The sequence below is a fragment of the Labrus mixtus genome, chromosome 1, assembly GCF_963584025.1.
Source record: "Labrus mixtus chromosome 1, fLabMix1.1, whole genome shotgun sequence".
Classification (NCBI taxonomy): Eukaryota; Metazoa; Chordata; class Actinopteri; order Labriformes; family Labridae; genus Labrus; species Labrus mixtus.
In genome coordinates, this window is record NC_083612.1 from 21,792,460 (window position 1) to 21,809,170 (window position 16,711).

At 41.1% G+C, this 16,711-nt stretch overlaps 1 long non-coding RNA gene across 1 annotated transcript in view; it reads right to left on the minus strand.

Annotated features, from left to right (window-relative positions):
* Positions 1-16,711, minus strand: part of LOC132974443 (uncharacterized) — an 84,810-nt gene that overhangs the window by 3,907 nt on the left and 64,192 nt on the right. The window lies entirely within an intron of this gene.

Genomic DNA, 16,711 nt, shown 5'->3' on the forward strand with positions numbered 1-16,711 from the left:
TATAACCTGGAAAAACGTTTTATTCTTAGCGTGCACAGGGGGGATGGAGCTCTGAGTTATTTCGTAAAGGATGATTTCGATGTATTAAACTACATTATTACACTTTATCTCAAAGAGGGTCCTCAGTCCAAGAATCTGGCTCCTTAATAGACAGATATAGACACTAATTATATACATGCATTATTTTTCAGAGTGCTTCAAATCATTTAGTTCTTCATTTTTACTCCCAAGACAAGATGTTTTAAACAAAGATGGCATTGATCCGATTGTATTCCATTTATCAATATCTTTTAAAAAATACATGAATCCATCTACAAGAATCAGTTAACTATGAGTCTGTCTGTCAGGCATCTTTAGGTTCAACATATGGATAAAGATGTGTGATCTTCAGTCTGCAGCTAAATGTGTATTTCTGTGTGTATGTGTGTCTGCAGCAGCCTGCGTCAGTGCCAGACCCTTTATGTACATACTAAAGCATCCCTGATGCTCATTAGATCTCGTCTCTCGGCACCTGCTTGGCACCGTTCATATTAAATCACAATAATGACAGATGAGCTCTAACGCTGCAGAGACGAGCATGTGTTTGAAAACTGCACTTTATTACACTTTGTTCCTTTAATCAAAAAAAAAAAAAAAAAATCTTCAGCAAAAGATAACCCGGTTTTTAAAAATCCCAGATAAACAGCAACGATTGCATCTTTAAATAATAAATGATCTGCTGCCTCTTGCAGACGGGAATATAACTGAAAATAATTGAAGACAACAATGTCCTATAAGAGCACCGCTCGAGCAGTGCTGATTCAGAATCCCCCATAACTTCAAACATTCAGTCATAAAGTATGGATAATCTGTAAGAGAGAGGCATCCGTCTGTTTACAATTTCCTTCTAATTAAGGCTACATGATAGGGTCTACCTTTGGTAAAGTTGATGTGTGTTTGTTAGACTGCCTGAGAAACTGTACCACTGGCAAATTAGGGGTGGAATACAAAACGAAACAAACAATAACACTCTAATATGATCTGCAGTCAAGGAATGAATATTTCACCGTCTGTCTACATTTGACACACTTTCAGTCGAGAACAATAGATCCTCTGCAACAAATTGCCCAAACTTGGTCTTAAGACAATAACCTATTTGATCCTGAATTAATTCACAAAACATAGAAGCAACTTCACGATGGTGTTTTTAGTAGCTCTGGAATTTTGAAATTTAAAGACACATCGCTATTTCTTTTTTTTTTTTATGTCTTTAAGAAATGTGTTTGCAGCCATGGAAAGGGAAGTAACAAGAAGTTTACAAACCAAACTCCAGAGTAAGACAAATCAGCAGCACCAAACAACCACTCGTCCTCATCTGATTGTCCTCTAAATGGCGCCTGATTGAATAACTGGCCTAAAAACAATGTTAATATACTTGAGATGATAATGCATATGAGACTTCTACTGTTTGGAAACTCATTCACCGTGCTGATGAAGGTGAAGTCCCCCATCTTCCCTCTGTGAACCATGTCGAAACTTTGCTTGTGTGTCTAAGAGGGATAAGGCGGTGCTTGATGATAAATCACTGGACATAATAAAGCTGCTCACCAGGAGCACACAGCCCAGCTGATTCCATGATATGATTGGGGCCGATTAGAAAAGAGAAATAATCATTCCTTACAGTGCATTCACAGAAGACTCTAATGATATCCTTTGATTGGACCTTGCCGAGAAGATAATAAGGGGCCGTCTTCAGAATGGACTCAGATTATTTCTTTAACTTCATAAAATGGGGCCACGGGCCTGGATGCTGCAGATTTGAGGATTAAGATAAGCTGACCTTTCACATTATGTTGCCATGTATAAAAGATGAAGTTTACACTCCCTCATCACATTAGACCTTATCAATGGTTGGAGCCTCTGTGGAGCCCCTTTGAACATCACAATGGTTTTTCAGGCTTGTATACAACAGGCCTCTACCCCCCAGTGTGGGATTACTGTGCTTGTGTGTGTCAGTGTGTGTATGTGATGTGGACGTGCATTCTCACTTGTTCGGCCAAACTACTTATCCATTGTTAAAACGGTATTCCTCCTTCCTCTAATTCATGGCAATTTTGGGCAAAAATGTGACACTGGAAGGTACAATATTTAACCAATTTCAAAGAAATTGACTATGAGCACAATATCACAAGGATCAGTGATTAGCAAATACTATATTTCTCACACAACACAGCCTCCATGTTGAAGGGAAGGGTTGCTCTGCCCTGTAAGTGAGACACTCAGACAAGGGGAGAAAAATAGACCATTTTATTTTAACAGTTCTCTAAAATATCATCGTCAAAAGTCTGGTATTGAATCTTCACATCTAAGAATTCTATGAAAATGGGAAAAAAAAAAAACTGTCAAGTGGAAGGCAAAATGTCACTTGTTTTAAATGCAAACCAGCATGTTTAAAACATTTTCTCAGATCAAGTGATATGATGTTGAAACTAGAGGAGTGATAAACCTGTCACTTACAGATACTGTCACTCCTTTCAATCTGAAAACAAGTGAAACTATATTTGAAACAAGTCAAACGATCTAACCCCGATGGCAGTTTTGTTTTCTCTTGTTTTGGTGTAGAAGAGACTAAATTGAGATAAAAACTTTTACATTTTCCAAAATTTGAGGGGTTCATGAGAACTGAGTGACACTTTTGGATCATAAGACCGGCACTCTCTCGCTGCTGGGCCGCGCTGAAGAGCTATAGGCTTTCTTAGGCATCAGACGACTGGCCAACAACTCCAGGCGTCTTTGATGTGGGAGGCATTGCTTACCCCTATAACTTACAGCCCAGCTCTGCAGGGACTTATTTTTATAACCTCTATTATTTTCTATCATAAATATTCAAATCCAGATCTTAAATCCAGAGCTTAGTGAGGAGAATAGCCAAAAACAACATGCAGCTCTTCAGCTTCCCCCAGCTCTCGCTCTTCTATAGAAAATCATTATGAAGATTAATACAGAAATCAAACAGAATGCTGAGACGAGACTGTAGGACGCAGTAAAAATAATGCACTCATATGAAAGACTCGGGATGGAATTTTTTGGTCAAGGATCTCGGGCTGTTTTGTTCTTTATTTGTTTGAGCATTTTGACACATTCTGCATTTCCTCCTTTCGGCTGTGAATTAATATTTTCAGCTTGAATATTAATCCTGATTCAGTGGTGGATTAGTTTGCTATTGTACCCCTCTCTGCTGAGCCCTAAATAAAGGCGCTGACATGGAGAGGAAATCTATACCTCTCTGCCCTGCAAACAAAGACCTCTGCACCCAGAGATAACACATGTCCCTGCAACACAGACCCCCCTACTCTCCCCTCATGCTGCATCCTCCATCTCCCTCTCCGTTTTCTGTCTCCCACAACCCTCAATTCCACATTTCCCCCTCTTCACACCACTCTCTTCCTCCCTCTTTCTCCCTCTCAGCAAAACTTTGCCATGGTAGATTTGCAAGGCAATTGTGCCCTTAAACCGCCCCTCTTCCTCAGCTTATAGCATGCATTTTCCAGAGTTTATCAAAGAATACAATGGGGTTATGCTTTCACCATTATTCTCCAGGCAAGAACAGTAATTTAAATGCACCAGTACTACTGAGGCAGGGCGCAGCCCTGCTGTCTCACTATGGAACAGAGAGAGATGAAAATGCATTACAAAAAACGCACTGCATTACTTTGTTGACCTTTCCTGTTCTCATAGTTTACAAACAGCTGTGAAGCTCCTTCCTCTGGGCTCTTTGTACATCAGAGACAGGGACTGATGGAGGCACGCCATGCTTAAATGAAGGGCTTTTTCTAACTTGCCTCCGTTGTGGCTCACAAACACAACCAACAAACACACATTTACTTTATCTCTGCCGCCAAAGCAGCTGCCAAAGTGAGGGAGGAAATACATAGTGAAACAGATATGATGGAATCCTTTCATGTAAGTATATATTTTAACAGACAGCCTGCTCAACACCAAAGGAAAAAAATATATAAACATATGCACACATCAGTATAGCCACCCACACACAGGAAGAAGTTTAATTTTCTCTCCCATTGTAATAGCATCTCTGCGTTTTTTCCGAAAGTAAGTCTGTTTTCATAGTAATTGAAGTTTAAGTTGCTCTGCAAGTTTGATGCAACTCAATGTGTCGACCACAGTTCATCTCAGACTCTCATCTCAGTTTGCAGCTCAAAAATGAACCGCAAACTGCTGTCCTCAATGACACCAATCAGCACGTACCTGCAAGCTCATATAGTCAGCTACTATATCTGCACACACATACCCCCACTGTTGCTTTATCATGGTATTGTGAAAGCAAATAGGAACATTGAGTACTGGGCTTCAGATGGGGCTTCTACATGTGTGACCTTAGGCTGAATGCCAGGTGGACACTGACAGGGAACTGAGAGGAGGAGGAGGAAGATGCTGGGGACAGAGGGTAAGGAGGGGAGAGAGGAAGGAAACATAGAAGTGAGAAATAAAACTAGAGGGAGGGAGCAAGAGACGGAAAGGGGAAGAGAGTAAGGGAGGAGGGAAGAAGGAAAGAGAACTGGAAACAAGGACATAGACTGGACCAGCCAGACTGATGAGGACGGGCAGCCATAGTGATGCCATTATGCTAGTAATCAATCCATTGGTGTCTGCGTGTCTGGGTGGGCAGATACTCACAGTCTGGAAGGGGTTAATGGGAAATCAATGATAGGGATGTGCTTATGAGCAGGACATGGGGAAAGGGGGGACAAGGGGGTAGTGAGTGAGGAGGGATAGAAAGGCAGGGAGGGGGAGATAGGAACATTGTTTCCTGTGATAGCAGCAGACTTCCCAGATGTTATCTGTCATTCAAAGCAGCACTCTGGTGACCAGATGTTTAGTCTCAACGTGCTGGAGTGGGTACACAGCTTACTGGGGGATCAATATAGGTCAAGTGCATGCTAATATTAATCGCTAGTCTGCACACACAAGACACTGATACACTGAGGACAAAATAAAATGATATTTTTCAGAATATCTTGGTGATATGCCTGTTTATTTCAAAGGGATATTTTTATGTGATAGTGTTTTCTTATTAATATGGATCATATGTCCAGCCCCCCCCCCCCCAGCAACATCTCTGTCTAAAGTCCATTACGGGAAACAAAGGGAAACGCTGATTTGGAGAGAGAGGTAAAATAAATACAGCGAAAAAAACCAGCCAGAGTAGTTTTCTAAAAGGCCTGAAGGCATTTGGGGAGGTGGGTGGGGGTTTGGAAAAGGGGAACCAAGAGCAGGTCCCAGTGCAGTAAGGCTCTTTGTAGTTTGAACAGCCTGAACTAGCCAGAGGCTTACTGCTCTAACCCCTCACACTCACAGAGACTGTTTGGGGAAATTACACCACAGAGTAATAATTAATCAAGTCAATGCTGAACTGCTTTGATTTGGATTACATTAACATATTATCAATAATGTATTAATCAAATACAAATAAACACCTCCGCATAATGGCATACTTAACTAAATGCAATTTCACACTTGTTGGAAAAGTTGTGCTCCTTTAAGCACTGAGAAAAATCACAGTAAAGTTTACTGGAAAAACAGAGTTTTTGGGGTTATGAATGCAACACCTTGTAGCACTTAACTGTCTCTGTTCATCAGCTCCCCTCTTCATCACTACATAACCCATTTTAAGTGCTTCTACCAAGAGGCAAAAAAATTATGAATTCATCTATTTATGCTCAACAAAGGGAGAATGCATCATGCAGAATAAATAAACACGCCACTGATGAGGAACCTGAAAACACAATGCACGTAATTTGTGCAAAGCTACTCCAGGTTTGATTCCAAAAGCAGCTAAGTGGATTGAGGAAAAAGAGTTAAGTCACTTTTATCATTTTTGTAGAGGAGTTGAATCAGCTCTGCTTTTGTATTTTCACTTAAATTCATGTTCTGTTTTTCTCCGATAAGTTGTGTTGTTTAAAAGCATCCGTTTCTCGCCTTATGCTTTGTTCATTGGGGGGAACTTCATGCCCAGGGATTTTCTAAACACAATTCATCAAAGTGGAACGGCAGCCTTTTTTTTCTGCATTCCTAATCCTTTTTGCTGCAGATGAGAGATTTGCTGTTCAGACTCATTAAGATTAAAGCATTTTGCCAGAGTTATTTAAGAATGCAAAGTTCCATGTGAGACCTCTCAGAGTTCAGCACAGAAGAAAATCCTATCGACACGCTCGTTGCACTGGGGGCTGATCTTAGCCTATATTTCTATATTTGGTGTCAGTGATTGAGTGATAGCATGTGAAATGTTTTTTTTTTCCCTGCTGCATTATGGGTAAGAGTTACAATCACTTTTCCATTCTCAACATCAGCAGGAGGCTAGAGATGTCATTTTTTTTAGTCTTCGTGTATTAATTAAATAACCTTAAAACCAATTATTAAGACGTTTCCAGCTGCTTTCATTTAAATCTTATTTGTTCAGTTTGATAACTAGGTAAAAAACGTGCAGTCACATTAGCTGTCTTTTTGTAAATGTTTTTTTATTATTCTCATGGATTGTAAATGTGCATGAAGGTGGTGTTATATTTTGCTTTCTATTATTTTAGCTGCAGATATTTTGGCTACGGTACAGTAAAGGGCCTCAGTCATCTGGTTTGACAGACAATAGTTCATGTCCAGCTGGAGGAGTTTGCAGCCTTTTAGCTGAGAACAAAATTATCATTGGACCGTACCGAGCGTTAGTCTTCTGCCTAAGTATTTTTAATATTAGGGTTTTTTGGCCAGAGACTCAGTAGTCTTTTGGCAGCTCTGAAGCTGGAGAAACACTCAGTTGGTAGAACACAGCTCCAGTCTCGGCACCTTTCCCAAACTTTCCAACTCCAAGTGTCGCAATCTGGTTCCATTTTACAGCTGGCCTTGAGATTGTAACAGAGCCCCTTTCTCTCCCTCCTCAACCACATATTTAATCCCTGTGCTTATGTCAAACTTAATTACAGGACCTTGTACGAAAAAATAACAAGTGAGCCATGTAGGGGAGGGAGAGAGGAAAGGCAAGTATAAAGAGAGGGAGAGGAAAAGAGACTTAGGGAGAATGCTGAGAGGTGTGTGGGGAAGAAAAGAACAACTGAGATATTTAATCTGTAGACCCAGTATGTTAAATGACCAAACTGAAAGCTTTGATGTATAAGTACCTAAGTGCCAAAGCTGACACTGGAACAGGCAAAATCGGTTTGCAAAAATCCATTGATACTTGATATCTATTTATAGCTGAATCTATACAAGACAGATAGATAGTTATGTCTGTGATATTCAGCACAATAAAAATGTATTAAACTAAGATGGTTAAACTGGAAAAAGAAATGTCCCAAGAAACACATCTTTAAATTCTCCTGAATCCCAACAACCAAAAATAAACAATTACTAGGTCAGTGTGTGTGTGTGTGTGTGTGTGTGTGTGTGTGTGTGTGTGTGTGTGTGTGTGTGTGTGTGTGTGTGTGTGAATGTCTGTGTGTTAGTGCACATAAAACTCTTTACTCTGTAGAAGTGGAACAGCTGGGCCGGGAGATGTTTAGTCTGTCAGTTTAAAACTATTACCTCAAACTCTGAAAATATGAGCTGAGCCTGTCGTGCATCGACACAGGGAGACAGTACTGTGAAGAACAAACCTTTGAAAAGTCTAAATCAATTTTTCGGGGAGTAACATAACAAACGTTTCAACGCGGTGAAGAAAAGGGGGATCTCTCTTTTTAACAGCTTGAAAAGCACATATTCATACAATCTTCATAAAGCAAAACAGCATAAATGCAGTATACATGAAGTCTTTTGAAAAGAGAGATGACAGAGAGGGAGAAAAGGAGAAGACACAAGGATACTCCTCAGATGAGCAGACAATACACATAGGAACACCATCCCAGCCATAGAAATCCCTTCATATTTTTTCAGGTAACACTTTATAATAACCATCATCTACAAAGGGTAAATAAGGGTAAATAGATAGTTAATTAACCATGAGTTAATAGTTATTCACTGTTAACAAACAAACTCCTGAAAAACTCTGGAGATTTGGATACCCGGAGGGGATTTAGGCTATGTGTGAACGCAAACAGCCGCATTTTTCACGCAGACTTTACCCGGAGTTTCTCCGGCCAGACCCCTAGTATTTTTTCCACAGAAACTCCGAGTGAGCTGATGTCTGAACGCGGCAGCATATACTCTGGAGATTTCAATTTCAGCCAATGGAAAGAGAATGACGTTTATATACAGTGACTGCCTGTGTCTACACGTGACTACTACGATCTCCGTGAACGTAATTAAATGTCTGCATTCTGTTTTCTGTTCGTCAGTATGTTGTTCTCTACTCTTTTGTGGATGTTGTCATTCCATTGGATTACACATAGCATTGATATAAATGCAAATATTCTCATTATAGCGTCGTGAAGCGGACTCTGTTGCTACGGTCGCTACTTCCGCATTGTTTTTCTACGTCACGTCTTACCTCAGGAAATCCCCCGATCCCCCTCCCCTCTGACAGGGAAAGTCCCCCGCTGTGAGGAGCATATGTGAACGGCTAGGTCAGGAGAATCTCCGGAGAAGTCCTCCTGTAACTATCTAGATATTATCCGGAGTGCATATGTGAAAACAGCTAATGAAATGATAGTTAATAATGTTTGCTAATGATTTGTAATGCTATAATTTATGTTATGGTAACAGTTTATTGATGCACACATTATAACATTTCATACAATTTATGAAGTGTTTGTTTTTGGTTACCAAATGATTTATAAACCAATTATTAATCATTGATAAAATATTAATTGTCTATCTAAAAAATATTTATAGATGCTTTACAAAGTATCAGTAAGGGATTATAATCTTCAATTACAACTTCATAATAACCATCCAAATAATGTTTACAAACCATGAACAAATATCTGGTCCATGTATCTCTGTAATGTTTATAGATGTTTTATAAACCATCTCTTAAAGGTTTATAAATAATTTGGTCATCATAAACAAACACTTCATAAATTGTATGAAATGTTATAATGTGTGCATCAATAAACTGTTAACATAACATAAATTATAGCATTACAAATCATTAGCTAACATTATTAACTATAATTTCATTGTTTGTTAACAGTAAATAACTATTAACTAATGGTTAATTAACTATCTATTTACCCTTTATAGATGATGGTTATTATAAAGTGTTACCTTTTTTCATTACACACAGCAAACATTATAGCCACCCACCCTTGGTAAAACCTGCCCCCTAAAGCCTTCCCAGACTGGACTTGAGAGGCCGAGCAGTGGACTAGGGGAGGGAGAAATGTTCCCATGCCACTGGTGCTGGAACCGGCGCGCCACCCGGAGGTATTTATAGCAGACCAGCACTAAAGGGCCGGGAGAGAGGGCATGCTTGTTTTCCTTTCCATTCCCCAGGCACTTTCACCAGGCCTCACATGTGGGTGTTAAATATATACCCAAATACTGGGAGCAACATTTCTTTTCCTTTTTTTTTGGGAGGGGGGGGGGGCAGAGAAAATGAGGCAGAAGAGTCCCTGGTCAGTTGGAACTGAAGTGGGTTGGAGCTGGGGGATGGGGGTGGACAGAGCCGAAAAAGTCTTGAGAGAGCGAGAGAGAGAGAGAAGAAAGAAAGAAAGAAAGAAAGAAAGAAAGAAAGAAAGAAAGAAAGAAAGACAGATAGAAAGAAAGGAAGATTTTTTTTTATTATACAAATTCTCCTTATCTGACTCTAGCCATAACATTAACACACTTCATCTGGGTTACATTCTGTTCATTGCACCATGTCTATTTCATAATGTAAACTCTGTCACACTTCCTTGGCACCTTGTACATGCCCGTATTTTGTTGTTATGTTTAATGTTAAGCACCAAAAACACCTAAGAAAAGATTCTGATTTGGAGACTGATTATGGAAGGAACAAAAACAAACTGTAACAGTAAAGCCACAGAAGACTAAAGATTTAGTTTACCCTTCTCAAGCTCAAAGAGGCCTAAGACAGAGGAGAAAGGTATGTGCCAACTCTAGGACTCAGTCCAGGCTCAGACAAGGATCAGAGGTTAGACTTGGGTCATCTGGAGACTTTTCAGCGGACTGGCAAAACAATCGGGCGTTCGCAGGGAGGTATATTGAAGCAGTCCTGTTGTTTTGTCTTCTAACATCAAGGATTTCTGGATCCAAGCACCAGCAATCCCCATCTCCAGCTGCTTCCTCTATATACTCTGTGATGTATGTCTCTCTCCCTCTCTCTCTGTATGGGAATTCCAGAGTGACATTATTACTATGATGAAAACAGACCCTATAAATACTGAGCACTATGATGAATATAACAGCGATTATGGGGGTAGCGATAATTAGATCAGGAAAAGAAAGAAAGAAAGAAAGACTCATTGAAGTTTGCTCTGTTTTTGTGGTGGGGATTTCCTTTCAACCGTGTGTCTTAATGTATGAAGAATTACAGAGGGAACTGTATGTGGTAATCATCTGGGTCTCTAGGAGAGGCCTCTTGAGGCCGCTTCAGTGATCCTCTCTCCTGTATCAGCTCCCTGCTCCCTCTCACATCTCTGTAAAAGCCACCCTGCTGTCTGCTTTTTAATGATGCTTTGGCCAACAAACAATTAATAAGCTGCCCCACAGATGCCTGTTAAAAATGAAATATCAGGAGCGATGGAGTGCTCCCAAATGGGGCCATCCAGCAGCTCCTTCTACTTCCTGCTTTATGTTTTACCCAGGTCAGCAGATCTGATCTTTAAGTCCTAAGAATACAGCTTTAACAACAGCCTGACCTGAGCCCCTGTCCAAATCCCCACCGTGCAGCAGCCGTCCCACCAGCTGATTGCGTCAGAAAGATTCCACAGCCAAGGCCTCTGTTTTTTCATGCTTGTGGGAAAATAGCAGTTCATGTTTCCTTGGATGCTTCACACATTCCTCACCCTGTCTTCACATTGCAGGGGCCCCAGAGGCTGGGTAGGGCCAGAGCCACTCCAGAGGAGGTGCTTGGCAGATTAGAGGTGTGGCTAAACGGGAAAAAAAAAGGAAGGCCATTTTTTATTGTTTGTTTAGGAGGGAGTTGCTAGGCGATGTGAGCTCAAAAAGACACTAATTACATTTCCCTAAGTTTGATGAGGATAACAGAGGTTGGACAGAAACTTTCCAGCTCATTTAACCTCTCAGAACACAGCTGGGAATTATAGATAACAGAACATCTGGAAGTCACAAAAATACTTCTCTAGCGTCTAATCCAAGCTAATTCAACAGTCACCACATCCTGGAATGAACGACATCCCAAAGCTAACTATCTGACAGCTCCAATATTTCAACTTTGTTCTAAAATTAAGTAGCCATGTCTGAATGGTATTCTAGTTATGTGGGCAAAAGTTCATGCCTTCTAGATAATGCAGCATTTTTTGCTCATACTGTATGTCTAAAAGTACCCTAAATCCCAACAACCCTAACTCCTGCAAACTTTTGCATTGTTCAATACTACGTAAATGACAGATGTTTAAACATATGAGAAACACAAATATGTCATACTCTAAAGTAGTCATTTAATGCAGGTGAAACACACAGAGAAGCTTACTCCACTTGGCCACATTCAAGTTTGGTCTCATCCCCAAATTCCTGACCTGAAAATTTCAAGACAAAGGTAGTTTAAGTCTTGATTTATGCACGCTTCAGTTTAGGATGAAGGGAGCAGGACACAGTAGCAAAGCAATTAATTTTGATGCTGAAAACATTATTAATGGTAATGTTTTAAACATCAAAGCGCCGGCTGACAGAGACACGGCATCTCAACTCTGACAAGATGGAACAGATGAGTTCACATGAGTCAGTCAAGGTGAGACTCAAGGGAAAATGTAATCCCTCTTTCTGTTGATTTTCATTGAGAATTCCAGGAGGAGCTGCGGTTTTAGGAGGTTAAACGTGGACATAGTTTCTGCAGTATCGTAAGCTAACATATGATGGGTAGAATCTATATTTGTCCTCATACCATCGATGATTCATGATTATGAAAAATGTAAATAAGAGAAGAGTAGAATATTGTAAGCATAGAATAATTACAAAAGGCCAGTAGTTTGTCTTTAGACGAGAAAACTTAGCCACCTTCTTGGACATAGAACATAGGGTAAATCAAAGGACACACCATCAGTTTAAATGCATGAATCTTAAGTTTATAATGACTGAGTGGGCCAGTGCAGAATACCCTCCTCTATCTGTGTGGACTCCTCACTGTAGCTCTGGGCGAAGGGATAAAGCTTCTCTCACTCCCACATATTCATTTACCCCCCACCATCACACCAATTGAACCAGGGATTCTGGGGGGGGGGGGGGGGGGGGGGCACATTGATATTCACTACACGTCTCCATCCCCCAGCCACAACCATCCCCACTGGAAACATTATTTCATTACATATATTATGCATTCAGCATAAGGGAGTTGGTGAATGTGTAGTGTGCAGATGTGTGTGTGTGTGGGTGTGGGTGGGGTGGGGTGGGGGGTCTCAGATGTCCCCTCATATGTATACATGGCTGTGACAAGCCTGTTGTAAAAATAGTTTTAAAGAGGGTGTAAAGACATTAAATGCCTCAGGGGTCCAGTGCTATTGGTACTTAGTTTACTTTGTAAGAGGGAAGACAAAATATTTATTCCGTACTGTTCTGTGTCAACATTAGAAAAAGGGATTCGATGTTTTGTACAATGTAGAGGGACACAGTTTCCTGCAGAGTTGGTATGTATTTGCTCAGTTCTTTTAAGTACTTGCATCCACATCAGTGTATCTAATGCAGAGCAGAAGATGAACACATACACAGAAAGAAAGAGATTAAGAAAGAGATGGAGAAACAGACAGATCTTTTATATGACCTGGTGCTCATTGGGCCCTGATCCAGGTGCCACAAGAACAGTTTGTACTTGTTAAGTTCTTAGAACCCTCAAAAGAACCCTCTTAAAATGTTCCTTGAAGTGGCTCAACACAAGACACTGTTGTCTGATCCAAACTTGAATCAATTTGGAAAAAAGAAACCATTTCACCACTGATTAAGCACTGCGCCATCTCTGCTGTGGCACAGTGACCTTTCCAGAGGTCCGTCTTGTGCTGTAAGGAGAGGCCAGCCAGCTGATACACCGGGCTAATTAGACTGATTGACGTCAAAGAGTGGCTTCTATTTGAACCCTCAGCCATTAGTCAGGACTCACAACTCTATGACTGTAAAGGGCCTTAAGAGTTCAACAACTCAGATGCAGTGCCTGATTTCTTCTTTTTTTTTTACGGTTCTCTCATGTCTCTCTTTGAGTTATGTGTCATGTTGGTTATTTCTTTATTATTTTCTGATATGTCTTTGTCACTTTTGCACTGACTTCAGGTGTAATCACAATCATAAAACCTGTCTAATTCCTTATGATGGAAAGCATGCACTTGCACCAAGCTTTTGCTATTCTTGTGCATTAAAGGCTGAAAAGTGATGAAGTGGTAAGTGCTGTCCTCATAGCAAGAAGGTTTCTGGTTCGAATGTTGATTTTGCATGTTCTCCCAAGCATACGTTGGTTGTCTCCGGGTTCTCAAGCTTGTCTTTGGACTACCACAGTTCAAAGACATCCTCGCTTGGTAAATCTTAATTGCTTGTAGGTGTGAGTGTGACTGGTTATTTGTCAGCCCTGTGATTGACTGGCGACCTGTCTAGGGTGTACCTGCCTCCTGCCCAATGACAGCTGGGATTGGCTTCAAAACCTTGTAACCCCGAACAGAAGAAGTGGCATAGTTAATGGAAAGATGACACTGTCAATCAGTCACAAGGGTCTCTTAAAGTATCCGCATTTTTTGTGGCCAAAGTGCGTAACAACGCTGGTGCAAGTCATACTCTGGCCAGTCAACCCCAAGATTGGCCATTATTCTGTATGTTAAAAGTTGTTTATCTTGGTGTCTTTGACATGGCTGCATCTACAGCGACATGATTCCACCTATGGTTTCTTTAATACTTTCACGCTTTGGTATAGTAACTGCAGCATGTGTAACATAAAACATGGTTGTCCCTTGAGCTTTAAAATGTTGAAAACCCAGAATGCTTTGAAACGAGAGTTCAGAGGGAAAGAGTCAACCACTGATCAGCCCTCGGTCCAGACTCAGAGTACTTTGCCTTCTACACCCGTAGAAATGTTGCCTGAAGAGAGGCCTAGTAGAGAGAAACCTCACCTCCAGTTCAAGCGGATTCCACTGCCCTTTTATTTGCTCTCGTTTGCCTGCAGGGGGAACGTGCTCCACTCTGACCTGGGGGCACTCATCCAATCAGCTCGCTATCTGCTGCAAGGGCCTCCATAATAGTGACATTTTTCCACCTCGTCAATAAAGTGGTGAAAGCCACCCTCCGCCCGCTACTTGACCATTTAACTTCTTCCTGAAAAGGCCCTTTCTTTCTGTCTGTCTCTGTGTCTGGCTGAAATCAATAAAAGCGGAGCAAGGAAAGAGGCCAATCCAGCAGCTGCATTAACTGCAACTGCTGTACAAAGAGGATGGCTGGCAGAGAAAAGGATACAGGAGCGCTCGCATCTCCAGTCTTCCCATTCATGTAGCAGTGTAAGCATCGCTCATTTACCTGTTGACACTCTTTATTGTTGTCAAGTAGAGACAAGGGCATTCTGATCACCAGAAAAATCACCATCTTACTGATACATTTTGCACATTTACTTTTGCATACGAAACACTTTAAGCTGATTACACCACTTACAAACTTCAATGTTTGCACAAGGACTAAAAGATGACATTCAAACCTTTTATTTATTCTCGAAAGGACATTGAGGGTTCCTTCACTTCCAATGACGTCAAGATAACAAGCATATTAAAACAAGCAAAAAACAACAACAACAACAACTTATTACAAAAAGAACTGAGATCAATTCAAACACCTACAATTCGAAACAAATTGGCTAGAAATCGAATTCCTAAACTCTGCAAGAGAGGGAAGAACTCCAATCTTTGGAGTTTGCTGAAGGGCATTCCATGAATTTAGGGCATCAAAAGAAAATGCAGATTTACCGAGTTCATAGGCCCTTCTGCACATTAACAGATTTAAACTCTTCAGTGTCTAACAATCATTGACTGCCAAGAGTTAGCAACTGCATTCACACGTAACCACACTTCTACTGTGATTGACATAACGGCATCAGAGTGAGAACAGAATATCTTCCGATGAAGGAGCAGGAAAGAAAACAATGAGAGAGATAGGTTAACTCTTTGCCCATGTTGAAATTAGTGCCATGCTATGTTTAGTCATGTTGTCGAAGCTGAAATTGATTGTGAGAAGCATGCACCAGAGAGCCGCTGCATTCAGATGAAATAAAAAACACACACTTCTGAGAGATGTTGGGGTATAAGGAGAAAGAAACAGATGGTGGAAAGAGAAGGATGGAAGAAACAAAGATGGATGAGCTCAAAATGAATTTACAAGGGGAAAAGGAGGGGAAAAAAAAGGAAATTGCTGAACTTGGGTACCGACTGTCATGTCTTCAGTCTATTGCTACAGTAAAGAGAGCAAGCCTGGGAGACATCTGGAGCCACACAGCACTCCACAACCACAGACAACATGATGAGGGATTAAACTTCATTACAACATGTTATGGTAATGAATGGGCTGTGGCCACTACTGGATGTGTTAGAGTAATTACCCCTCTCCAGCATGTGTGTGACTGACACTTCCTACACGTGTCTACTAGGCCATGTGTCTGTCTGTCTGAATGTGTGCATATATGGTGGTCATACTCGTGGGCTGACATTTTTGTTTACTGAACTGGATAAGACCTAAGAAGTCACATGGAGGCCTTTTCCAAGCAGAAGCAAGTGCTGTGTCTAATTAAAAGAGCGCAACACTTAAGCAACTACTGTCATAAAGAGCTTGACACAGTTGACACAAGGTGGGCTAGACTTTGCGTAGTGGGCCAATATCTGGGCATTTGGGTCTTGGGTATGATGCCAGAAAACGAGGGGGGACCAACGAAGCCACACATCCCAGAGGGACGAGGTCGACTCTGGGTCACAAAGGCTGCCTGGCCTTATGGCTGACAGATGTTTTCTTCTGGTTCAACAAGAGTTGTGTTTCTGGAAAAAGTTACACCACACTTCTCTCCACATTGTAATTATCTTCTCCATGTAAAGACACAACTCATAATTCATCACTCAGCAAAACATAAGCCAAAGCCACTCCCTGGATTACAAAGCCTTTGATAAACAATGCCACTTGATTCTGCTATCTAGTTGTAGTGCACTAAAAAGTGCTTCAGTGTTTGAGTTAGCTTGCTGGCTAGCATTCCCAAGTGGAGCATTGGTGTGTTTTTTTTTGCTGTAGACAGAGCTCTGGAGCCTGCTGCAGTTGGTATGCTTCCACTAATGTTGCTAATGATTGCCACAATGGAGAAACAAAGACTGGAGCCAGGGGGAAGTCTTCGTCCCCAGACTGCTCCTTGTTCCCTCCTGACAGTACAATAGGGACATGCCTTAGGTAGCTGTTTCTTTATAATTCCTCCACACATTGCCAGCATATGAGCTTCCCTATGATGGCTCATACTGGGGTCTGTAGTGTGACTTCTAGGGTGTGGTGAGTGTTCGTCCGTGGGGGTTAGGCAGGGGCGAGGCACTTGGACAATACCATAGCATTAGCAAGAAAAAATGTTTTCTTGTTAAGATAGGGGAGCAAGGCGAGATGAAACGACAGCGGATCATTA